Consider the following 26,413-nt stretch of genomic DNA (forward strand, 5'->3'; position numbering starts at 1 on the left):
CACCACGACAGAACCCCACTGGTCCTCACCTACCACCCCACCAACCTACACCCGGACAAACCAACCCAACCACCCCGTGGCTCAACACTTCAACTTGTCCTCCCACTCCGCCAAGGACCTGCAGGTCCTTGGACTCCTCCATCGCCAGACCATAGCAACACAACGGCTGGAGGAAGAGCACCTCATCTTCTTCCTAGGAACTCTCCAACCACAAGGGATGAACCTAGATTTCTCCAGTTTCCTCATTTTCCCTCCCCCCACCTTGTCCCAGTCAAATCCTCGAACTCAGCACCGCCTTCCTAACCTGCAATCTTCTTCCTGACATCTCCACCCCCATCCCCTCTCTGGCCTATCACCCTCACCTTGACCTCCTTCCACCTATCGCATTTCCATGGCCCCTCCTCCAAGTCCCTCCTACCTACCTTTTATCTTAGCCTTCTGGACACGCTTTCCTCATTCCTGAAGAAGGGCTCATGCCAGAAACGTCGATTTTCCTGCTCTTTGGATGCTGCCTGACCTGCTGCGCTTTTCCAGCAACACATTTTCAGTTTTGCAAGGAAGTATACAAACAACTGAACAGGAACACGACAGGCAACTACCAGCTGATCAGACCAAAAAATACAACCATGAACTGACAACATTCATCAAGACTTCTGATCCAATCCTTCCAGAAGCTCAGCATCCACAGACTATTTGAATCCGTGGACGTGTCAGTATTCTACACCAGCATTCCTCACGATGATGGCATCTTGGTAACAGCCTCAGTACTCAATACCAACAACTGCCAATCTCTGAGCACTGTCCTACAACTCATCCGCTTCATTCTCAACCACAACATTTTCACCTTTAACAACCAATTCTTTATCCAGACACATGGAACAGCCATGGGGACCAAATTTGCACTCCAGTATGCCAACGCTTTCATGCACAGGTTCGAACAAGGCTTCTTTTCTGCACAGGACCTCCAATCAACACTATACAGCAGATATATTGATGACATTTCTTCCTCTGGACCCATGGTGAGGAGTCACTGAAACAACGATACTGTGATATTAACAAGTTTCATCCCACCATCACACTCGCCACACTATTTAGTATCTGTCTCATTTTTGAACACATGCAGCTCTATCAAGAATGGATGTCTCAGCACTTCTCTATACCGCAAAACCATGGATAACCTGACAGTGCTACACTTCTCTAGTGAAACATATTAAAACAGCCATCCCCTCTGGACAAGCCCTGTTCAGGTGAGGAGGAACGTGACAGACACTTGGAAGTACACAAGCATGCTCTCATAAGAACGGGGTGCAATGTTCAACTCATCAACTGCCAGTTCCAATGTGTCACAGCAAGAAACTGTAATGACTTATTTTAGGAGACAGACACGAGCTGCAACCAAAATGGTACCCTTTGTTGTCCAGTACTTCTCAGGAGCCGAAACACTACGCCACGTTCTTCGCAGCCTGCAACATATTATTGATGAGGATGAGCAGCTCGCCCAGACCTTCCCCACGCCTCCATTTCTCGCATTCAAACAACCACCAAACTTTAAACAAATAGTTCTTCGCAGAAAACCACCTGGCCTTCAGGACAACACGATACAACACTGTCACGGCAGATGATGAAAGACGTATCAGAGTGTTGACACGATTACCACCATTACACATGGGGACACCACCCACCATGAGTGTAGCAGGTACTCATGTGACTTAGCCAGCATTGTTTATCTCATATGCTGCAGGCAACGATGCCCTGAGTCTTGGTATATTGATGAGACCAAGCAGAGGCTACAGCAACAGATGAATGGACACTGCACAACAATCACCAGCCAGGCGTGTTCCCTCCCAGTCGGGGAACATTACAGGAGTCCAGGACATTCAGCCTTGGATCTTCGGGTGACCATCCTTCAAGGTAGACTTCAGGATAGGCAAAAAAGGAAAGTGTGATAGCCAAGTTCAATACCCATGGAGATGGCCTCAACCAGGACGTTGGGTTCATGTCACACTACAGGTGACCCCACTACACTATACATTCTGTCTCTCACTCACTCACTCTCACACACACACACCTTCAAGCCAACACAATCACACAGACTCTCTCATACACATGCACTCTCTCAAATGCTCTCTCTCTCTCTCACATACACCCTCTCACAGACTTAAACTGCATTATACTCTCTCACACACATATAATCACTCGGTTTCTCCTGTGCGCACACACACACACAAGTTTGTGGGTTGAATTTGTACTTGCAGAATCGCATTTTATTTTGCACAAAAACACATACATGTAAGATTCTGTAATACCACGATAGAAATAGAATCCGTCTGACCTAACATTGCGACACAGACAGACTTTAGCTTAACACCTTCAATGCATTATCTGATTGAGATGACACCTATTGTTAAAAGCTATCTTGAGAATGTTATAGAGATCGCATCGGGAGCAATAGATACAAAAAATTAAATTTAAACTGTTAAACAAACGTAACCGCGTCTACAAACAGGCACTGCCAAACAGCCCTGTCCTGCTCCGCCGAGAGAGTGAGGATTGTTCACTCGTTTATAGCTGCAGAAACAATCATCCCAACAAATCCGCATCAGGATGCTATTTCAACGAGCTGCTTCACTCTGCAGCACCCAAGAACGACGAAGATCAATAAACAACCGTACAGCGCATTTAAGACGATTGGATAGCCCGTCGACCCGCTGAAAATTGCTTCCCTGATCGGGAATCGAACCCGGGTCGCGGGGGTGAGAGCGCCAAATCCTAACCACTAGACCACCAGGGAGACGTAGATTCATTCCTGTAGCTCTGCTGAAAATTTCCTCTCTGCCCGGGAATCGTACCCGGGCTACGGCAGTAAGAAGACTTCCACCGATCTCGAGAACATTGGGGAGACTAGAGAGTCAAGTCACATCTCCGCGACTCTCCTGCGCGCCTTTATAGGGAAAAAAGCGCGGAGCGGACCCAGAAGCTGGTGTAGCGCAAGCTTACCTGGGTAGGATTTTTTTCCCTGTAAAGGCGCGCAGGAGAGGGACCCCAGGCACTACATGGGTAGTCCTTTTTAAATCTTCTCCCTCTCATCTTAGAAATATACTCCCAAGTTTTGAACTTCCCTTCCCTTAAGGAAAAGACACTGGTTATTCACCTTATCTTTGTCCCTCATGACTTCATAAACCTCCATAATCTCCACCCTCAACCTTCTACACTCCAGTGAAAGAAAGTCCCAGCCTATGCCGTCTATACATCATTCTGGCAATATCATAGTTAAAAAAGATGAGCTTTAAGAATCGACTGAAAGGGCAGTGAAGATTCAACCAGCTGACAGTGGATCTGAAATCATAAGTAGATCAGACCAGGTTCGGACAGCAGGAAACCAGATAAGCTTTTACAACAAACCACAACGGTTTCATCATTAGACTCTTAATACCAGATTTATATTGAATTCAGATTCCAGCATCTGCCGTGGCAGGTTTTGAACCCAGGTCCCCAGAACATTACCTATGTGAATAGTCTGCTGACAATAAAGTCGGCCATCGCCTCCCCTGAACACATTGGCATATTGTGTTTAGAGGCAACAAAGGAGCAAGCGGTGTCAGAAGCTGATAAGTTGTTGATATTACACAAGGGAACATCAGCACTCTCAGTAATGACACATACTGAAGTCAGTGTCCTGTATCAGAGGTAAGGGCTCGGGACGTTTCGGGCAAAAGCCTTTCATCAGGAATACAGGCAGAGTGCCTGAAGGAATACGAGCTAAATGAGAGGAGGGTGGGGGTGAGGAAAAAGGAGCATAGAGCACCCCCATAGGTGAGTGGGGGTGGGGATGAAGGAGTACAGAGGGTGGATGAGGGTGGGATGAAGATGATATGTCAGGGAGGACGAAGGAGTAGAGAGGTGAAACGGAAGATAGGCAGGTAGGACACGTCATGGAAGTTTGGACCTGGGGTGAGATGGGGGAAGGGGAAATGAGGAAACTGTTGAAGTCCAAATTGATGCCCTAGGGTTGAAGTGTTCCAAGGCGGAAGTTGAGGCGTTCTTCCTCCAGGCGTTGGGTGGGTGAGGGAGCGACGGTGAAGGAGGCCCAGGACCTCCATGTCCTCGGCAGAGTGTGAGGGAGAGTTGAAATGCTGGGTCACAGGGCGGTGTGGTTGACTGGTGCGGGTGTCCCAGTGATGCTCCTTCAAGCGCTTTGCCAGGAGGCGTCCAGTCTCCCCAATGTACAGGGGCCCGCATCGGGAGCAACAGATACAATAAATGATATTGGTGGATGTGCAGGTAAAACTTTGATGAATGTGGAAGGCTCCTCTAGGGCCTTGGATGGAGGAGAGGGAGGAGGTGTGGGCCCCGGGTTTGCAATTCCTGCCGTGGCAGGGGAAGATGCCAGTACAGGAGAGTGGATTATTGAGCGGCGTAACCATGACCAGGTAGTCACGAAGGGAATGGTCTTTGCGGAAGGCGGAAAGGGGTGGGGAGGGAAATATATCTCTGGTGGTGGGGTCCGTTTGGAGGTGGCGGAAATGTCGTCGAGTAACTTGGTTTATGTGAAGCTTGGTAGGGTGGAAGATGTGCACATGGGGGGGTTCTATCCTTGTTCCGTTGGAGGGGTGGGGTCTGAGAGCGGAGGTGCGGGATGTGGACCAGACACGTTGGAGGGCATCTTTAACCACGTTGGGAGGGAAATTGCGGTCTTGAAAGAAGGAGGCCATCTGGTGTGTTCTGTGTTGGAGCTGGTCCTCCTGGAAGCAGATACGGTGGAGGTGGAGGAATTGGGAATACGAGATGGCATTTTTGCAGGAGGTAAGGTGGGAAGTGGTGTAATCCAGGTAGCTATGGGAGTCGGTGGGTTTGTAAAAAATGTCGGTGTCAAGTCAGTCGACATTAATGGAGATGGAGAGGTCCAGGAAGGGGAGGGAGGTGTCAGAGGTGGTCCAGGTAAATTTAAGAGAGTGGAACGTGTTGGTAAAGTTGATGAATTGCTCAATCTCCTCGCAAGAGCACGAGGTGGCGCCAATGCAGTCATCAATGAAGCGGAGGAAGACATGGGGAGTGGTGCCGGTATAATTCCGGAAGATGGACTGTTCTACCTAGCCAACAAAGAGACAGGCATAGCTGGGGCCCATACGGGTACCCATGGCTACCCCTTTGGTCTGGAGGAAGTGGGAGGATTCGAAGGAGAAATTGGTAAGTGTGAGGACCAGTTCAGCCAAATGAATGAGAGTGTCGGTGGAAGGGTACTGTTGGGGACGTCGGGATAGGAAGAAACGGAGGGCTTGGAGGCCCTGGTCATGGGGGATGGAGGTATCGATGGACTGGATACCCATGGTGAACATGAGGCGTTGGGGGCCGGGGAAACTGAAGTCTTGGAGGAAGTGGAGGGTATGGGTGGTGACTCGAACATATGTGGAGTGTTCCTGGGCTGGGGGGATAGGACAGTGTCGAAGTAGGTATAGATGAGTTCAGTGGGGCAGGAGCATGCTGAGACAATGGGGCAGCCAGGCTGGTCAGGCTTGTGGATCTTGGAAAGGAGGTAGAACTGGGCAGTGCAGGGTTCCTGGGCTATGAGGTTGGAAGCTGTGGGTGGGAGATCTCCTGAGGTGATGAGGTTCTGTATGGTCTGGCCGATGATGGTTTGGTGATGGGGGGTGGGGTCATAGTCTAGGGGGCAGTAGGAGGAGGTGTCCTCGAGTTGGCCTCTGTCTTCAGCGGTGTAGAGGTCAGTGCACCAGACTACCACTGCACCCCCTTTATCTGCTGGTTTGATGGTGAGGTTGGGATTGGAGCAGGGGGAGTGGAGGGCTGTGCGTTGTGAGGATGAAAGGTTGGAGTGGGGAGGGAGTAGACAGGTTGAGGTGGTTAATGTCCTGGTGGCAGTTGGAAATGAAGAGATCGAGGGTAGGTAATAGGCCAGCACGGTGTATCCAGGTGCCAAAACGTCGATTTTACTGCTCCTCAGATGCTGCCTGAACTGTTGTGCTTTTCCAGCACCACTAATCCAGAATTTGTCTCTTTAAATCCTTCCGAGCTGATCTGTAACTCTCCATCGCCTCATCTGAACCATCTTGCCTCATCAACACAAAAGCCTCCTTCTTCTTTGTAAGAAGAGATGCAATTTCTGTTGTAAACCACGGTTCCCTTACCATATCACTGACTCCCTGCCTGACAGGGACATACCTATCAAGGACATGCAATATCTGTTCCTTAAACCAGCTCCACATTCCCATTGTCTGCACGCCCTGCATTTTGCTACTCCATTCTATGCATCCTAATTCCTGCCTAATCGCATTATAATTGCCCTTGCCCCACCGACAACTCTTGACCTGTGGCATGTACATAAACCTTTTCATCGCTAAAGTAAACGTAACTGAATTATGGTCACTCTCTACAAATTGCTCACCTACCACTATATCAAACACCTGGCCTGGTTCATTACCAAGCACCAGACCCAATGTGGCCTCTTGTCGGTCCTTCGACATACTGTGTCAGGAAACCCTCCTGTACACATTGGACAAAAACAGACCCGTTCAACGTACTAGAGTTATAGCATTTCCAGTCAAAGTTGGGAAAGTTAAAATCCCCCATAATGGCCACCCTGTTCCATTCACTTCTACCCAGAATAATTTTGCTTATCCTCCCTTCCACCTCCCTGGAACTCTGCGGAAGCCTATAAAAAAAACTCGAAAATGAGCCCCAATTATCCAAGAACCTGAAACCCTCCCTCCTACACCATCCTTGCAGCCACATGTTCAGTTAGACCTATGCACTCTAGTTTTTGACTCCCCCCACCCCAGGTAAAGGACCTTTCATATTTACCCTATCCATGCTCCTCATGATTTTATGAAGTTCTATAAAGTCATCCCTCAGCCTCCAAAGCTCCAGGGAAAATAGCTCGTGTCTGTCCAGCCTTTTCCTTGCCCTCAAACTCTCCAACCCCGGCAGCGTCCTTGTAAATCTTTTCTGAACCCTTTCAGTATTCCTACAGCTTTGTAACCTCTGAACACGACTTTTAAAAATACTTACAATTCTGGTATTACTACAAGGAAATGAAACCAGTTGGGTATGACCTTCCCATAGCAATTTGTCTTGGCTGTCCTTCGTTAACTGGTGCTTTTCTTGTACAAAGAAATTGCGGCATGTGATTGTTGCAAACATGTGCAACATTTTCTCACCGTCCCTGATGTCACTTGGACCGAGTAATTGATTACATGCGAGAAGGCAGCTGAGGGTCAACCCCACACTGTAGTAGGTCTGGAATCACATGGTCCCTGGTGCACGCACAGTGTTAAAGAATAGTAGATTTTCCTCCATAAAGGAATAATTTCACATCGATCAATAATGGTTGGTGAAACAGCACAGTTCTGGCAACATCTACAAAGAGATTAGTGTTAATGTTTTGTGTCCAATGGCCCTTCAAAACTGGCTGGATTCAAAACAATAACTGTTTTCTCTCCACAGATGCTGACAGACCTGCTGCAATGCCCCAGCAATGTGCCTGTTGTTTCCGATGTCCAACATCTGCCGTTCATTGTTTTCATCAATAATGGTTTCCTGGTGGCCAGTACTGAGACAAACTCTCACTTCCAGATCTTTTTATTAGTTGAACATAAATTCCACGAGCTGCCATGATGGGATTTGAATTTTTGTTGTCAGAAGACCTAGATCTCTGGGTTACTCAACCATTACCACTAGATCACAATCTTCACTTCAGTGACAATTTTCTGCTGAATATTTTCCTTTATTCATTCATGGGATGTGGCACGTTATCTCCCAGAAATACCAAGGGCCATTTCAGAGGCAGTTACGAGTTAATCACATTACCGTGGATCAAGATTGACACAATCGCCAAACTGGGTAAGGACTAAAGATTTCCTTCCTTAACAAGATAGGTCCTTATATCAATTGCTAAGATCACCAAAGCAGCGATAAGCGTTATATTCCAGATATATTAATTGATTCCAAAGTGTATCGGGGACATAGCAGCATCAATTTGAATCTCCAGATGTTAAATCCAGTAACAATGCCAAAATGCCACCAACTCCGTCCAATCTCTAATTTCCAACACTGACTGGCCTGTAGTTGCCAGTTGTATCCTTTTCTCCTTTATTCTTAACTATTTAATTCAGCTCATTGAATCAATTCTGCCATTTATTCAGATCACGTTTGCTCTGGTAAACATCAACTCCACTTCCTGCTATTTCCACATAATCCTCAATTTCCTCACTAGTTAAACAAATACTGACAGCCTTGAATGTACTTAACGACCCAAGCTCAACAACCCTCTGGAGTAACATGTTCCACAGATTTACTGCCCTCAGTAAAAATTCCTATCTGTCTTCAACATGCAATCTCTCATTTGCAGGTTATTCCCTCTGGTGCTATATTCACCCACAAAGGTAAACTTTTCCACATCAAGCCTGTCAAGTCTCCTCAGAATCGTTTATGTGAAAATAAGGTTACCTCTAAATCTTCTCACTTCTAATAAGTATAGGCCCAACCTATTCACTTCTCTTCATATGATATTCTTTTCATCCTAGTCAACCTTCTCTGGACTGCCTCCAAAGCCAGTATATCTTTCCTTGGGTAAAGGACCCACCCAGTGTTCAGTTGTGGCCTGACTGGTGCCTGACATAGATTCACTATAACCTCCCGACCTTTACACTGTATTTAAAGGTAAACCTCCCATTTGCCTTCCCTATTTTTCACTGAACTTGGAGGAAGAGATGCATGGGTATGGGCTTCCAAATCCCTCTATTCAACAGATTTCTCCATTTCACATTCAGCACTGTTCCTCCTGGCAAAGTGCACAACCTCATTTCCCCAAATTCTATTCCATTTGCCATTTGCTTAACCTGTCTATAAACCTCTGCAGATGTTTCATGTCTTCTCACCACCTGCCTTCCCATCAACCATCTTTTTTGCAATCTTGACAATAGTGCATTCACTTTACTTATCCAAGTAAATAATTGTAAATAATACATATTGTAAATAATTTTGGCCCCAGCACTAATCTCTGTGGCACACTACTGGTTACAATTTGCTATCCTGAACATGCCCCTTATCCCAATTGTATCATTGGTTAGCCAATCCTCTATCCATGCCTCTTTGCTTATTATTTCATGAGATGTGAATATCATTGGCTCTGCCAACAACCCTTCCCAAACTGTCCTTGAAAAAGTGGCGCTGAGCTGCCTCTTAAATTGCTTCACATTATGATGTGGTCTGCAATAATGTTCAGGAGCGAGTTCCAGGTTTTTGATCAATAACAAAGAAGCAATGCGATATATTTCACAGTTGGAATGCTGTGTTCACACTTACCTGCTCTTGGTGGTTGAGGTGATGGCTTGGAAGTGCTTTTGAAGAGCCACTAATTAATCAAGCAAGACTGATAGATTGTGGCCAGAGATTCTGTTTTTTGACTTTCATCATCAATTTACATTCTTTCCAGCCAAGATTTTAGTCTCAAACTGCCACAGAATGCCTCCTGTTATAGCTTCAATCAACTATAATAATATGACGATTCTTGGGATGATTTTTCACACCTGAGTGCAAAATAAATACAGATAATTTTTTCCAGCTTTGGTGGAACAAAAAAACAGCAAATTAGTGGATAATTACAGTTAGTGCAAACAAAGCTAGCGATCAATAAAGACTAAGCCTGTTCACTTCAATGGCCAAATTACATTTTGAAAACCAAGTACACTCAGACAACATGTCAAAGTGGTTCCTAGGAGGAGAAATGGGGCATTGAAGAGGAGTGAAATGATTACTTTTGGTAACCGACACCATTGTCCGAAAAACAGGTTGAAAGGATTCTTAAAAGGTAGGCAAAAAAGTGGAGTTGTATAACACTTCAGACACCGCAAAGTGTAAGACCACTTTCTAGTGGAAGAAAAAGACATTTCTTATTTCTAGAAGAACGGGGGAACAAATGGGGAATAAATCTGAATTGGGAACTCTTTCTTATTAAGGATGCTCCTTCACCACAGTCTTGGTTTGCAGCATAAGTTCTTCATCAGGAATGAAGGTTGGTCCAACGGGGCTGAGAGATAATTGGGAAGGGGATGGGGATGGAGGGGAGGTAACTGTGAATGAAATAGGTCCTTGGAGGTGCTGATTTATCATGAGAGGTAAGACAGGAGAGTGGACCGAATAGGTAGGAAGCAAGATGAAAATGTAAGACAGCTCAAGAGGCCAATGCCGAGTTGGAAAGTTGGATCTGGGACAAGGCGCGTGGTGTGGGAGTGAGGGTGGGGGGAAATATGGAAACTGGTGAAATTGACATTGATCCCATGTAGTTGGTGGGTCCCAAGGCGGAAGATGAAGTGTTCTTCCTACAAACGTCAGGTAGCTAGAGCTTTGAGGGGATGCGGCACAGGACTTGCATGCCCTTGACGGAATGGGAGGGAAAGTTAAAATATTCAGCCACAGGGCGGTGGGATCGTTTAGGTTTGGAGTCCTAGAGCTGTTCCCTGAAATGTTCTGCAAGTTGGCATCCAGTCTCCCCAATGTGGCAGAGCAATGGATATATAAATAAATCTTATAAACAAATTGTGTAAATTTTAGCATGCCAGAGTTGTTATCTTCAATGAAGATAACGAAAATATTAATAAAATTGGGTGACTGTTTGAAATTGTTGGTCAGGCTCAACTCATCCCCTTCAAATGAGACAATGCCATTGATAGCGGTGAACTGCTCTTTTTGCTGTAAAATCACAAGTTATTGATTTATTTTCACAACTTACTGGTATTCACAACTGCACATTCAATGTCAAACTCTGACATCAGAAATGAAATTACACCATTAATTTTGACTTAGAATATTCAAACAAACAAATTAATAGCACACAGTGAATACCAAGTCGGATAAATATGAAATCAAATTTGACCCAAAAAAAATACAATCAAGATGGGAGATAAGAAATGGGGAAAGGGCAGAAGGCAAGAAATGCAGCATCATAGAATGTGTTCCTCCAGGGAGTGTATTTTACCAACTACAACTGCTAAATATAAACAAACATTCTGACATGATCCTCCAGTTTTAAGGTGAACCAAATCCCCATACAGTAGGTTACATTTAAATAAGTTAATCGATACAAGCCTTGAGCAAATCCAGCCTCCAGTTGGGCACCCCCCACTTTGGAGCTCGGAATTCCTCCAGGTCCAGGGGGTTGGTGAGTTCCTGGGCTCCAGCTGCCACTGTCACTCCTCTACTGAAGAAGCTTTGGGAAGCAGATGCAAAGGCAAGATACAGAACAGAGTACCCTTGCAAAGGAAAGCAACTTTTGGAGACATTGAGCAATAGCATCATATGGTTTTGACCAATCGACCTCTGGGTTATGTGCCCAGCACACTCATGCTGCAGTACTCTGCTTCAGTGCTCCCAGTCGCTGGATTGTGGATCAGTTTAAAGTCGATCCTATATCTCTGATAACATCGCTACACAAGGCAGTGAAGAAAGGTTTAGGCACACTAACCTTCATCAGTTAGGGAATTGAGTATAGATGTTGGCAAGATATAGTGTAGTTATACAGAATGTTGATGAGGCTGCACCTGGAATATTGTGATCAGTTTTGGTCCCCTCGGTATCGTGTGACTTCTGACATCTTCAACTCTGGGTTTGTGTTGAACTTGATAGGATATTTTGTTCAACTCAGCATGTTTAAACAGTATCGCTCGGAGGGAGTCATTTGAAACATTTGAGGAGGTGATTTCAACAAGATTGAAGTATTCAAAGTTACTTGGACTCTCTTTTAAACTTACATGAGGACCAGTAGTCAGAGACACATACAACATGGAAACAGACCCTTCAGTCCAACTTTTCCTTGCTGACCTGATATCCTAAATTAATCTAGTCCCACCTGACCCATATACCCTGGCAGCTCATTTCATGTATGTACCACCCTCTGCATGAAGAAGTTGTCCCTTTAATATATTTCGCCTCTCACCCTAAACCTATGCCCTCTAGTTTTGGGGTCCTCCATCCCAGGGAAAATACCTTGTCTTTTACCCTGTCCATCCCTCTCATGAATTTGTAACCTCTATTAGGTCACTCCTCTACCTCCGATGCTCCAGTGAAAATAGCCCCAGCCTATTCAGACTCTCCCTGTAGCTCAATCCCTTCAACCCCCAGCAACATTCCGTAAATCGTTTCTCATAGAGAAGTCAACTTTTCAGTCCTGAAGAAGGGTTAATACCCAAAATGCTGACTACTCCACATCTTGGTGCTGCCTGGCTGGCTGTATTCTCCCGACCTCCTGCTTGCCTACTTCAGGTTGCAATATGTAGTGCCTCAGTGGTTACCACTGCAGCCTCACAGCACCAGGGACCCAGGTTTGATTCCAGCCAGTGAGGAGTTTGCACATTCTCCCAGTGTCTGCATGTGTTTTCGCACGGTGGTCCTGTCCAAACAAATGCAGGTCTGAGGTTTGATGAAGGCCTTCCTGCACTTAGAGGAACTGAGCAACCTCTCCCCACTGTGGACCCACCAGTGGGCCAGCAGGTCAGAAGAAAGAGCAAAGCCCATCCTGCATTCGGGGCAGAAGAATGCCTCTCCTCGGTGTGGACCCACTGGTGTCTCGGCAGGTGGGAAGAACTGCTGAAAGCCATCTCGCACTCAGGGCATGAGAACAGCCGTCCCGGGTGTGGACCAATTGCTGCGTCCGCATGGCAGAGGAATCACTAAAGGCCTTCCCGCACTCACGGCAGCAGAAGGGCCTCTCCTCTCTGCGGACTCATTGGTGCTTCAGAACCCTTTCAAATTTCACAATATCCTTCTGATAGGAGGGAGACCAGAATTGCACACAATATTCCAAAAGTATTCCACAATATTCCAGTGCCCTGTCCAGCCACAACGTAACTTACCAACTCCAATACTCAAGTCAGAGGATTGCGGAATTTTTAAAACTCACAAAATAAAATAGCAAAAAATGGAAGGACAAACCGAATTTTTGAAGTCAACTTGGAAGCATATTTGAGAAATCGGCGGACTGGGTTTATTAGGTACCTGTTCTCCTTAAATACACTATATACATCTTTTTCTTCTGCTCTTCACAGTTTCTCTGTGCTGCAGTGTGTCGTGGCTCGTTGAAATAATGTCCTGATGCAGCTTAATAGAACATAGAACATAGAAAATTATAGCGCAGTACAGGCCCTTTGGCCCTCGATGTTGCGCCGATCCAAGCCCACCTAACCTACACTAGCCTACTATCCTCCATATGCCTATCCAATGACCGTTTAAATGCCCATAAAGAGGGAGAGTCCACCACTGCTACTGGCAGGGCATTCCATGAACTCATGACTCGCTGAGTCAAGAAGCTACCCCTAACATCTGTCCTATACCTACCACCCCTTAATTTAAAGCTATGCCCCCTCGTAATAGCTGACTCCTTAGGTGGAAAAAGGTTCTCATTGCCAACCCGATCTAAACCCCTAATCATCTTGTACACCTCTATCAAGTCACCCCTAAACCTTCTTGTCTCCAATGAAAAAAGCCCCAAGTGCCTCAGCGTTTCCTCATACGATCTTCCTACCATACCAGGTAACATCCTGGTAAACCTCCTCTGCACCCGTTCCAGTGCCTCCACACCCTTCCTATAGTATGGCGACCAAAACTGCACACAATACTCCAGACGCGGCCGCACCAGTGTCTTATACAACTGCAACATGACCTCAGGACTCCGGAACTCAATTTCTCTACCAATAAAAGCTAGTACGCCATATGCCTTCTTCACAGCACTTTCAGAGATCTGTGTACATGGCCACCAAGATCCCTCTGCTCATCCACACTACCAAGTATCCAACCATTAGCCCAGTAATCCATCTTCTTGTTACTCTTAACCAAAATTGAACTCCATTTGCCACCTTTCTGCCCAGCTCTGCAGCTTAACTATATCTCATTGTAACCTGCCACATCCTTCCTCACTGTCAACAACTCCACTGACATTCGTATCATCCGCAAACTTGCTCACCCAACCTTCTAGCCCCTCCTCCAGGTCATTTATAAAAATGGCAAACAGCAATGGTCCCAAAACAGATCCTTCCGGAACACCACTAGTAACTGCACTCCAAGATGAACCTTTACCATCAGCTATTACACTCTGTCTTCTTCCAGCCAGCCAATTCCTAATACAAACCTCCAACGCACTCTCAATGCCATACCTCCGTATTTTTTGCAGTAGCCAACCATGGGGAACCTTATCAAACGCCTTACTAAATTCCATATACACCACATCTACAGCTTTACCCTCGTCCACCTCCTTAGTCACCTTCTCAAAGAATTCAATAAGGTTTGTGAGACAAGACCTGCCCTTCACAAAACCATGCTGACTATCCTTGATCACATTATTCCTATCCAGATGTTCATAAATCCTATCCCTTACAATTTTCTCTAAGACTTTGCCCACAACAGAAGTGAGACTCACCGGCTATAGGAACTAGTGTTATCCCTACTCCCCTTCTTGAACAAGGGAACCACCTTTGCTATCCTCCAGTCTTCTGGCACTATTCCGGTAGACAACGAGGTTATAAAAATCAAGGCCAATGGGTCTGCAATCTCCTCCCTTGCTTCCCAGAGAATGCTAGGATATATGCCATCAGGCCCAGGGGACTTATCTATTTTCACCCTTTCCAGAATTTCCAATACCTCTTCCCTACATACCTCAAAGCCATCCATTAAAATTAATTGTGACTCAATATTCATATCGGCAACAATGCCTGTTCCTGAGTGAATACTGATGAAAAGTATTCATTCAGTGTCTCCCCAATCTCTTCGGCCTCCATGTGCAACTTCCCACTACTATCCTTGACTGGACCTATTCCAACCTGAGTCATTCTTTTATTCCTGACATACCTATAGAAAGCCTTTGGGTTGTCCCTTATCCTACCAACCAAGGACTTTTCATGTCCCCTCCTTGCTGCTCTTAACTCTCTCTTTAGATCCTCCCTGGCTACTTTATAACTCTCAATTGCCCCAATTGAACCTTCACGCCTCATCTTTACATAGGCCGCCCTCTTCGCTTTAACAAGGGATTCCAATTCATTATTAAACCACGGCTCCCTCACACGACGTTTTCCTCCCTGCCTGACAGGTACATACTTATCAAGGACACTCAATAGTTGCTCCTTGAACAAGCTCCACATATCGATTGCACCCTTCCATTGAAGCCTACTTTTCCAAGCCACACGTCCTAAGTCATGCCTCACCGCATCATAATTTCCCTGCCCCCAGCTATAACTCTTGCCCTACAGTGCACACGTATCCCTCTCCATCACCAGAGTAAAAATCACCGAATTGTGGTTACTGTCCCCAAAGTGCCCACCTACCTCCAATTCTAATACCTGGCCTGATTCATTACCCAGAACCAAATCCAGTACGGCCTCACCTCTTGTTGGCCTGTCAACATATTGTGTCAGGTAACCCTCCTGCACACAACAGATAAACACCGACCCATCTAACGTACTCGAGCTATGGCTTTCCCAGTCAATATCTGGAAAGTTAAAGTCCCCCATAACAACCACCCTATTACTTTCCCTCTTCTCCTGAATCACCCTCTCAATCCTTTCTTCTACGTCTCTAGGACTATTAGGAGGCCTATAGAAAATCCAAACAGGGTGTCCTCCCCTTTCCTATTTCTAACTTCAGCCCAACGTACCTCAGATGGCGAGTGTTCATCCATCGTCCTTTCCACCGCTGTAATACCATCCTTGACAAGCAATGCCACACCTCCCCTTCTCTTACCCCCACCTCTGACCCTACTAAAGCATTTAAACCCTGGAACCTGCAACAGCCAATCGTGTCCCTGTTCTACCCATGTCGCAGTAATAGCCACAACATCAAAATCCCAGGTACCAACCCACGCTGCAAGTTCACCTATCTTATTTCGTATACTTCTCGCATTGAAGTATACTTCAATGTCACATTGCTGTTTAGAGGCACCCTCCTTCAAGATTGATGCCAAGCTCCTAATCTCCCTACACTCAAGGTCCTGCACCCTAAATCTACAGTCTAGGTTCCCATGCGCCTGCAGAGTTAGTTTAAACCCCCTCCCCCAAAGATACCTAGCAAACGTCCCCCCAAGGATACTGGTGCCCCTCAGGTTCAGGTGTAGACTATCCTGTTTATAGAGGTCCCACCTTCCCCAGAAAGAACCCCAGTTATCCAGATACCGGAATCCCCCCCTCCTGCACCATCCCTGTAGCCATGCATTTAACTGTTCTCTCTCACTATTCCTCGACTCACCATCACGTGGCACAGGTAACAAACCAGAGACAACAACTCTGTTTGTTCTAACTCTGAGCTTCCAACCTAGCTCCCTGAAAGCCTGCCTAACATCCTCATCCTTCTTCCTACCTATGTCGTTGGTGCCAATGTGGACCATGACTTCGGGCTGCTCCGCCACCCCCTTAAGGACTCGGAAAACACGATCAGAGACGTCACTTACCCTTGCACCTGGGAGGCAACATACCAATCGTGAGTCTCTCTCGCCCCCACAAAACCGCCTATATGTGCCACAAAATATCGAGTCCCCAATAATTATTGCTCTGCTCTTCTCCAACCTTCCCTTCTGAGCAAAGGGAACAGGCTCCGTGCCGGGGCCTGAACCCCTTTGCTTACCCCTGGTAAGTCTTCCAACACACAAGTATCCAAAATGGTGTACTTGTTCTTGAGGGGAACGACCGCAGGGGGTCGCAGCACTGGCTGCTTTCTCCAAGTTCCCCTCACTGTCACCCACCTGTCTGCAATCTTTGAAATTACTACTTCCCTAAAGTTCTGATCTATGACCCCCTCTGCCTACCGAATGATTCGAAGTTCTTCCAACTACAGCTCCAGTTCACGAACACAGTCTTGGAGGAGCTCTTCCTGCAAGTGTAATCAACAGGGAAGACCATGGCATCCCTCACCTCAAACATGTCGCAAAAGGAACATTACACTACCTTCACTACCATCCCACTAAAAGTAACTTTTGAAAAATGCTAGGTCTAAAGAATAGAACCAGCAAAACGCAGCTCTTACCTGCTTACCACAACGGGTCTTACTATCAGGTTAGAGGAGGAGGGCGGGTGGGAGGCACTACCCATGTAGTGCCTGGGGTTCCTCTCCTGCGCGCCTTTATAGGAAAGAAAACCTACCCAGGTTAGCTTGCGCTACACCAGCTTCCGGGTCCGCTCCGCGCTTTTTTCCAAGAAAGGCGCGCAAGCGAGTCCCGGAGATGTGACTTGACTCTCCAGTCTCCTCAATGTCATAGAGATCGCATCGGGAGCAAAGGATACTAAAAAAATTACATTGATGGATGTACCGGTGAAAGTCCTCTTCCTGCCGCAGCCCGGGTTCAATCCCCGGGCAGCGAGGCAATTTTCAGCAGAGCTACAAGAAGGGGTCGATGTCTCCCTGGTGGTCTAGTGGTTAGGATTTGGCACTTCCACCGCCGCGACCCGGGTTCGATTCCCGGTCAAAGAAGCAGTTGTCTGCGTGCTACCCATTCATCTAAAATACGCTGTACAGTAGATTATTGATTGATCTTCGTCGTTCCTGGGTGCTGCAGTGTGAAGTAGTTCGTTGAAATAGCGTCCTGATGCAGATTTGTTCGCATATGTTGTGATGATTGCTTCTGCAGCTACAAATGAGTGAGCAATGCTCACTCTCTCGGCGGAGCAGGTCAGGGCTATTTGGCAGTGTCTGTTTGTAGACGCGGTTACGTTTGTTTAACAGTTACAATTTAATTTTTTTAGTATCCATTGCTCCTGATGTAATCTCGAGAACATTGGGGAGACTAGAGAGTCAAGTCACATCTCCGGGACTCTCCTGCGCGCCTTTATTGGAAAAAAGCACGGAGCGGACCCGGAAGCTGGTGTAGCGCAAGCTAACCTGGGTAGGTTTTTTTTCCCAATAAAGGCGAGCAGGAGAGTCCCAGAGATGTGACTTGACTCTCCAGTGTCCCCAATGTTACAGAGATCGCATCGGGAGCAATGGATACATAAAAAAAATTAAATTTAAATTGTTAAACAAAGGTAACCGCGTCTACAAACAGACACTGCCAAACAGCCCTGATCTGCTCCGCCGAGAGAGTGAAGATTGTTCACTCGTTTGCAGCTGCAGAAGCAATCATCCCAACGCACGCAAGCAAATCTGCATCAGGATGCTATTTCACACTGCAGCACACAGGAACGACGAAGATCAATAAACAACTGTGCAGTGCGTTTAAGACGAATAGAGGGCCCTCTGACCCGCTGAAAACTGCTTCCCTGACCGGGAATCGAACCCGGGCCGCGGCGGTGAAAGCGCCAAATCCTAACCACTAGACCACCAGGGAGACATCGACGCCGCTTGGTAGCTCTGCTGAAAATTTCCTCGCTGCCCGTGAATCGAACCTGGGCTGCGGCAGAAAGAAGACTTTCACCGGTACATCCATCAATGTAATTTTCTTGTATCCCTTGCTCCAGATGTGATGTCTATAACATTGGGGAGACTGGAGAGTCATGTCACATCTCCGGGACTCACCTGCGCGCCTTTATTGGAAAAAAGCGCGGAGCGGACCCGGAAGCTGGTGTAGCGCAAGCTAACCTGGGTAGGTTTTTTTTTCCCAATAAAGGCGAGCAGGAGAGTCCCAGAGATGTGACTTGACTCTCCAGTCTCCCAATGTTACAGAGATCGCATCGGGAGCAATGGATACATAAAAAAAATTAAAGTTAAATTGTTAAACAAAGGTAACCGCGTCTACAAACAGACACTGCCAAACAGCCCTGATCTGCTCCGCCGAGAGAGTGAAGATTGTTCACTCGTTTGCAGCTGCAGAAGCAATCATCCCAACGCACGCAAGCAAATCTGCATCAGGATGCTATTTCACACTGCAGCACACAGGAACGACGAAGATCAATAAACAACTGTGCAGTGCGTTTAAGACGAATAGAGGGCCCTCTGACCCGCTGAAAACTGCTTCCCTGACCGGGAATCGAACCCGGGCCGCGGCGGTGAAAGCGCCAAATCCTAACCACTAGACCACCAGGGAGACATCGACGCCGCTTGGTAGCTCTGCTGAAAATTTCCTCGCTGCCCGTGAATCGAACCTGGGCTGCGGCAGAAAGAAGACTTTCACCGGTACATCCATCAATGTAATTTTCTTGTATCCCTTGCTCCAGATGTGATGTCTATAACATTGGGGAGACTGGAGAGTCATGTCACATCTCCGGGACTCACCTGCGCGCCTTTATTGGAAAAAAGCGCGGAGCGGACCCGGAAGCTGGTGTAGCGCAAGCTAACCTGGGTAGGTTTTTTTTTCCCAATAAAGGCGAGCAGGAGAGTCCCAGAGATGTGACTTGACTCTCCAGTCTCCCCAATGTTACAGAGATCGCATCGGGAGCAATGGATACATAAAAAAAATTAAATTTAAATTGTTAAACAAAGGTAACCGCGTCTACAAACAGACACTGCCAAACAGCCCTGATCTGCTCCGCCGAGAGAGTGAAGATTGTTCACTCGTTTGCAGCTGCAGAAGCAATCATCCCAACGCACGCAAGCAAATCTGCATCAGGATGCTATTTCACACTGCAGCACACAGGAACGACGAAGATCAATAAACAACTGTGCAGTGCGTTTAAGACGAATAGAGGGCCCTCTGACCCGCTGAAAACTGCTTCCCTGACCGGGAATCGAACCCGGCCGCGGCGGTGAAAGCGCCAAATCCTAACCACTAGACCACCAGGGAGACATCGACGCCGCTTGGTAGCTCTGCTGAAAATTTCCTCGCTGCCCGTGAATCGAACCTGGGCTGCGGCAGAAAGAAGACTTTCACCGGTACATCCATCAATGTAATTTTCTTGTATCCCTTGCTCCAGATGTGATGTCTATAACATTGGAGAGACTGGAGAGTCATGTCACATCTCCGGGACTCACCTGCGCGCCTTTATTGGAAAAAGCGCGGAGCGGACCCGGAAGCTGGTGTAGCGCAAGCTAACCTGGGTAGGTTTTTTTTTTCCCAATAAAGGCGAGCAGGAGAGTCCCAGAGATGTGACTTGACTCTCCAGTCTCCCCAATGTTACAGAGATCGCATCGGGAGCAATGGATACATAAAAAAAAATAAATTTAAATTGTTAAACAAAGGTAACCGCGTCTACAAACAGACACTGCCAAACAGCCCTGATCTGCTCCGCCGAGAGAGTGAAGATTGTTCACTCGTTTGCAGCTGCAGAAGCAATCATCCCAACGCACGCAAGCAAATCTGCATCAGGATGCTATTTCACACTGCAGCACACAGGAACGACGAAGATCAATAAACAACTGTGCAGTGCGTTTAAGACGAATAGAGGGCCCTCTGACCCGCTGAAAACTGCTTCCCTGACCGGGAATCGAACCCGGGCCGCGGCGGTGAAAGCGCCAAATCCTAACCACTAGACCACCAGGGAGACATCGACGCCGCTTGGTAGCTCTGCTGAAAATTTCCTCGCTGCCCGTGAATCGAACCTGGGCTGCGGCAGAAAGAAGACTTTCACCGGTACATCCATCAATGTAATTTTCTTGTATCCCTTGCTCCAGATGTGATGTCTATAACATTGGGGAGACTGGAGAGTCATGTCACATCTCCGGGACTCACCTGCGCGCCTTTATTGGAAAAAAGCGCGGAGCGGACCCGGAAGCTGGTGTAGCGCAAGCTAACCTGGGTAGGTTTTTTTTTCCCAATAAAGGCGAGCAGGAGAGTCCCAGAGATGTGACTTGACTCTCCAGTCTCCCCAATGTTACAGAGATCGCATCGGGAGCAATGGATACATAAAAAAAATTAAATTTAAATTATTAAACAAAGGTAACCGCGTCTACAAACAGACACTGCCAAACAGCCCTGATCTGCTCCGCCGAGAGAGTGAAGATTGTTCACTCGTTTGCAGCTGCAGAAGCAATCATCCCAACGCACGCAAGCAAATCTGCATCAGGATGCTATTTCACACTGCAGCACACAGGAACGACGAAGATCAATAAACAACTGTGCAGTGCGTTTAAGACGAAAAGAGGGCCCTCTGACCCGCTGAAAACTGCTTCCCTGACCGGGAATCGAACCCGGGCCGCGGCGGTGAAAGCGCCAAATCCTAACCACTAGACCACCAGGGAGACATCGACGCCGCTTGGCAGCTCTGCTGAAAATTTCCTCGCTGCCCGTGAATCGAACCTGGGCTGCGGCAGAAAGAAGACTTTCACCGGTACATCCATCAATGTAATTTTCTTGTATCCCTTGCTCCAGATGTGATGTCTATAACATTGGGGAGACTGGAGAGTCATGTCACATCTCCGGGACTCACCTGCGCGCCTTTATTGGAAAAAAGCGCGGAGCGGACCCGGAAGCTGGTGTAGCGCAAGCTAACCTGGGTAGGTTTTTTTTTCCCAATAAAGGCGAGCAGGAGAGTCCCAGAGATGTGACTTGACTCTCCAGTCTCCCCAATGTTACAGAGATCGCATCGGGAGCAATGGATACATAAAAAAAATTAAATTTAAATTGTTAAACAAAGGTAACCGCGTCTACAAACAGACACTGCCAAACAGCCCTGATCTGCTCCGCCGAGAGAGTGAAGATTGTTCACTCGTTTGCAGCTGCAGAAGCAATCATCCCAACGCACGCAAGCAAATCTGCATCAGGATGCTATTTCACACTGCAGCACACAGGAACGACGAAGATCAATAAACAACTGTGCAGTGCGTTTAAGACGAATAGAGGGCCCTCTGACCCGCTGAAAACTGCTTCCCTGACGGGAATCGAACCCGGGTCGCGGCGGTGAAAGCGCCAAATCCTAACCACTAGACCACCAGGGAGACATCGACGCCGCTTGGTAGCTCTGCTGAAAATTTCCTCGCTGCCCGTGAATCGAACCTGGGCTGCGGCAGAAAGAAGACTTTCACCGGTACATCCATCAATGTAATTTTCTTGTATCCCTTGCTCCAGATGTGATGTCTATAACATTGGGGAGACTGGAGAGTCATGTCACATCTCCGGGACTCACCTGCGCGCCTTTATTGGAAAAAAGCGCGGAGCGGACCCGGAAGCTGGTGTAGCGCAAGCTAACCTGAGTAGGTTTTTTTTTCCCAATAAAGGCGAGCAGGAGAGTCCCAGAGATGTGACTTGACTCTCCAGTCTCCCCAATGTTACAGAGATCGCATCGGGAGCAATGGATACATAAAAAAAATTAAATTTAAATTGTTAAACAAAGGTAACCGCGTCTACAAACAGACACTGCCAAACAGCCCTGATCTGCTCCGCCGAGAGAGTGAAGATTGTTCACTCGTTTGCAGCTGCAGAAGCAATCATCCCAACGCACGCAAGCAAATCTGCATCAGGATGCTATTTCACACTGCAGCACACAGGAACGACGAAGATCAATAAACAACTGTGCAGTGCGTTTAAGACGAATAGAGGGCCCTCTGACCCGCTGAAAACTGCTTCCCTGACCGGGAATCGAACCCGGGCCGCGGCGGTGAAAGCGCCAAATCCTAACCACTAGACCACCAGGGATACATCGACGCCGCTTGGTAGCTCTGCTGAAAATTTCCTCGCTGCCCGTGAATCGAACCTGGGCTGCGGCAGAAAGAAGACTTTCACCGGTACATCCATCAATGTAATTTTCTTGTATCCCTTGCTCCAGATGTGATGTCTATAACATTGGGGAGACTGGAGAGTCATGTCACATCTCCGGGACTCACCTGCGCGCCTTTATTGGAAAAAAGCGCGGAGCGGACCCGGAAGCTGGTGTAGCGCAAGCTAACCTGGGTAGGTTTTTTTTTTCCCAATAAAGGCGAGCAGGAGAGTCCCAGAGATGTGACTTGACTCTCCAGTCTCCCCAATGTTACAGAGATCGCATCGGGAGCAATGGATACATAAAAAAAATTAAATTTAAATTGTTAAACAAAGGTAACCGCGTCTACAAACAGACACTGCCAAACAGCCCTGATCTGCTCCGCCGAGAGAGTGAAGATTGTTCACTCGTTTGCAGCTGCAGAAGCGATCATCCCAACGCACGCAAGCAAATCTGCATCAGGATGCTATTTCACACTGCAGCACACAGGAACGACGAAGATCAATAAACAACTGTGCAGTGCGTTTAAGACGAATAGAGGGCCCTCTGACCCGCTGAAAACTGCTTCCCTGAACGGGAATCGAACCCGGGCCGCGGCGGTGAAAGCGCCAAATCCTAACCACTAGACCACCAGGGAGACATCGACGCCGCTTGTTAGCTCTGCTGAAAATTTCCTCGCTGCCCGTGAATCGAACCTGGGCTGCGGCAGAAAGAAGACTTTCACCGGTACATCCATCAATGTAATTTTCTTGTATCCCTTGCTCCAGATGTGATGTCTATAACATTGGGGAGACTGGAGAGTCATGTCACATCTCCGGGACTCACCTGCGCGCCTTTATTGGAAAAAAGCGCGGAGCGGACCCGGAAGCTGGTGTAGCGCAAGCTAACCTGGGTAGGTTTTTTTTTCCCAATAAAGGCGAGCAGGAGAGTCCCAGAGATGTGACTTGACTCTCCAGTCTCCCCAATGTTACAGAGATCGCATTGGGAGCAATGGATACATAAAAAAAATTAAATTTAAATTGTTAAACAAAGGTAACCGCGTCTACAAACAGACACTGCCAAACAGCCCTGATCTGCTCCGCCGAGAGAGTGAAGATTGTTCACTCGTTTGCAGCTGCAGAAGCAATCATCCCAACGCACGCAAGCAAATCTGCATCAGGATGCTATTTTACACTGCAGCACACAGGAACGACGAAGATCAATAAACAACTGTGCAGTGCGTTTAAGACGAATAGAGGGCCCTCTGACCCGCTGAAAACTGCTTCCCTGACCGGGAATCGAACCCGGGCCGCGGCGGTGAAAGCGCCAAATCCTAACCACTAGACCACCAGGGAGACATCGACGCCGCTTGGTAGCTCTGCTGAAAATTTCCTCGCTGCCCGTGAATCGAACCTGGGCTGCGGCAGAAAGAAGACTTTCACCGGTACATCCATCAATGTAATTTTCTTGTATCCCTTGCTCCAGATGTGATGTCTATAACATTGGGGAGACTGGAGAGTCATGTCACATCTCCGGGACTCACCTGCGCGCCTTTATTGGAAAAAAGCGCGGAGCGGACCCGGAAGCTGGTGTAGCGCAAGCTAACCTGAGTAGGTTTTTTTTCCCAATAAAGGCGAGCAGGAGAGTCACCCGAGGCACTACACGGGTAGTGCCTCCCTCCCGCCCTCCTCCTCTAACCTAATAATAAGACCCATTGTGGTAAGCAGGTAAGTGCTGCATTTTGCTTGTTCTGTTCTTCAGACCTTGTTTTTTATTTGAAGGTTACTTTTGGAGGGATTGCAGTGAAGACATTGTAATGTTCCTCTTGCGACAGGTTTGAGGTGAGGAATGCCATGGTCGTCCCTGCTGATTACACTTGCAGGAAGTGTACCCATCTCCAGCTCCTCCAAGACCGTGTTCAGGAACTGGAGCTGGAGTTGGATGAACTTAGAATCATTTGGGAGGCAGAGGGGGTCATAGATCGGTGCTTCAGGAAAGTTGCAACTCCAAAGATTGCAGGCAGACGGGTGACACTGAGGAGGATTTGGAGAAAGCAGCAATGCAGAGAACCCCTGCGGTCGTTCCCCTCAAGAACAAGTAACCCCTTTGAATACTTGTTGGGGGGAGGACTTACCAGGGGTAAGCAGTGGGGTTCAGGCCTCTGGCACGGAGCCTGTTCCTGTTGCTCAGAAGGGAAGGGTGGAGAAGAGCAGAGCAATAGTTATTGGGTACTCGATAGTTTGGGGCACAGATAGCCGGTGTTGTGGGGGTGAGAGAGTCTCACGATTGGTATGTTGCCTCCCAGGTGCAAGGGTAAGCGACGTCTCTGATCGTGTTTTCCGGGTCCTTCAGGGGGTGGGGGAGCAGTCCGAAGTGGTCCACATTGGCACCAACGACATAGGTAGGAAGAAGGATGAGGATGTTAGGCAGGCTTTCAGGGAGCCAGGTTGGAAGTGCAGAGTTAGAACAGTCAGAGTTGTTGTCTCTGGTTTGTTACCCGTGCCACTTGATAGCGAGTCAAGGAATAGTGAGAGAGAACAGTTAAAAGCGTGGCAACAGGGATGGTGCAGGAGGGGGGGATTCCGGTATCTGGATAACTTGGATTCTTCCTGGGGAAGGTGGGACCTCTATAAACAGGAGGGTCTACACCTGAACCTGAGGGGCACCAGTATCTTTTGGGGGGACGTTTGCTAGTGCTGTTTTAGGTGGGGTTTAAACTAACTCTGCCGGGACATGGGAACCGAGACTGTAGCTTTAGGGTGCAGGACCTTGAGTGGAGGGAGGTTAGGAACATGGCATCAATTTCACAGGAGGTTGCCTCTAAACAGGAATGTGACATGAAGTGTATATACTTCAATTTGAGAAGTATACGAAATAAGGTAGGTGAACTTGCAGCGTGAGTTGGTACCTGGGAGTTCGATGTTGTGGCTATTACGGAGACATGGGTAGAATAGGGACAGAATTGGTTGTTGCAGGTTCCAGTGTTTAAATGTTTTAGTAGGGTCAGAGGTGAGGGGAAAAGAGGGGGAGGTGTGGCATTGCTTGTCAAGGATCGTATTCCAGCGGTGGAAAGGACGATGGATGAAGACTCGCCATCTGAGGTAGTTTGGGCTGTGGTTAGAAATAGGAAAGGTGAGGTCACCCTGTTAGGAGTTTTCTACAGGCCTAATAGTCCTAGAGATGTAGAAGAAAGGATTGCGAGGGTGATTCAGGAGAAGAGTGAACGTAATAGGGTGGTTGTTATGGGAGTCTTTGACTTTCCAGATGTTTACTGGGAAAGCTATAGCTCGAGTACATTAAATGGGGCGGTGTTTGTCCAATGTGTGCGGGAGGGTTTCCTGACACAATATGTTGACATGCCAACAAGAGGTGAGGCCGTACTGGATTTGGTTCTGGGTAATGAACCAGGCCAGGTGTTAGAATTGGAGGTAGGTGAGCACTTTGGGGACAGTGACCACAATTCGGTGACTTTTACTCTGGTGATGAAGAAGGATAAATGTGCCCTGCAGGGCAACAGTTAAAGCTGGGGGCAAGGAAATTATGATGCGATGAGGCATGACTTAGGATGCGTGGCTTGGAAAAGTAGTCTTTAAGGGAAGGGCAAAATCGATATGTGGAGCTTGTTCAAGGAGCAACTATTGAATGTTCTTGATAAGTATGTACCAGTCAGGCAGGGAGGAAAGGGTCGTGTGAGGGAGCCGTGGTTTAATAATGAATTGGAATCCCTTGTTAAAGTGAAAAGGGTGGCCTATGTAAAGATGAGGCATGAAATTCAATTGGGGCGATTGAGAGTTATGTTAGCCAGGGAGGATCTAAAGAGAGAGCTACGAGCAGAAAGGAGGGGACATGAAAAGTCCTTGGTTGGTAGGTTTAGGGAAAACCCA

The 26,413-nt window shown here is 47.5% G+C and overlaps 9 non-coding genes across 9 annotated transcripts; all 9 read right to left on the bottom strand.

Annotated features, from left to right (window-relative positions):
* Positions 1 to 2,719: 2,719 nt before the first annotated feature.
* On the bottom strand, positions 2,720 to 2,791 carry trnae-cuc (transfer RNA glutamic acid (anticodon CUC)). The gene has a single exon. It is a non-coding gene; the product is annotated as a tRNA-Glu (tRNA).
* A 15,447-nt stretch (positions 2,792 to 18,238) lies between these two features.
* On the bottom strand, positions 18,239 to 18,310 carry trnae-uuc (transfer RNA glutamic acid (anticodon UUC)). Its single transcript has one exon. It is a non-coding gene; the product is annotated as a tRNA-Glu (tRNA).
* A 624-nt stretch (positions 18,311 to 18,934) lies between these two features.
* Positions 18,935 to 19,006, bottom strand: trnae-uuc (transfer RNA glutamic acid (anticodon UUC)). The gene has a single exon. It is a non-coding gene; the product is annotated as a tRNA-Glu (tRNA).
* A 625-nt stretch (positions 19,007 to 19,631) lies between these two features.
* On the bottom strand, positions 19,632 to 19,702 carry trnae-uuc (transfer RNA glutamic acid (anticodon UUC)). Its single transcript has one exon. It is a non-coding gene; the product is annotated as a tRNA-Glu (tRNA).
* A 625-nt stretch (positions 19,703 to 20,327) lies between these two features.
* Positions 20,328 to 20,399, bottom strand: trnae-uuc (transfer RNA glutamic acid (anticodon UUC)). The gene has a single exon. It is a non-coding gene; the product is annotated as a tRNA-Glu (tRNA).
* A 625-nt stretch (positions 20,400 to 21,024) lies between these two features.
* trnae-uuc (transfer RNA glutamic acid (anticodon UUC)) lies at positions 21,025 to 21,096 on the bottom strand. The gene has a single exon. It is a non-coding gene; the product is annotated as a tRNA-Glu (tRNA).
* Positions 21,097 to 22,417: 1,321 nt separating this feature from the next.
* On the bottom strand, positions 22,418 to 22,489 carry trnae-uuc (transfer RNA glutamic acid (anticodon UUC)). The gene has a single exon. It is a non-coding gene; the product is annotated as a tRNA-Glu (tRNA).
* Positions 22,490 to 23,115: 626 nt separating this feature from the next.
* On the bottom strand, positions 23,116 to 23,187 carry trnae-uuc (transfer RNA glutamic acid (anticodon UUC)). Its single transcript has one exon. It is a non-coding gene; the product is annotated as a tRNA-Glu (tRNA).
* Positions 23,188 to 23,812: 625 nt separating this feature from the next.
* On the bottom strand, positions 23,813 to 23,884 carry trnae-uuc (transfer RNA glutamic acid (anticodon UUC)). The gene has a single exon. It is a non-coding gene; the product is annotated as a tRNA-Glu (tRNA).
* Positions 23,885 to 26,413: the final 2,529 nt, after the last annotated feature.

This window comes from Hemiscyllium ocellatum (assembly GCF_020745735.1).
Source record: "Hemiscyllium ocellatum isolate sHemOce1 chromosome 27 unlocalized genomic scaffold, sHemOce1.pat.X.cur. SUPER_27_unloc_25, whole genome shotgun sequence".
NCBI classification, from domain to species: Eukaryota; Metazoa; Chordata; class Chondrichthyes; order Orectolobiformes; family Hemiscylliidae; genus Hemiscyllium; species Hemiscyllium ocellatum.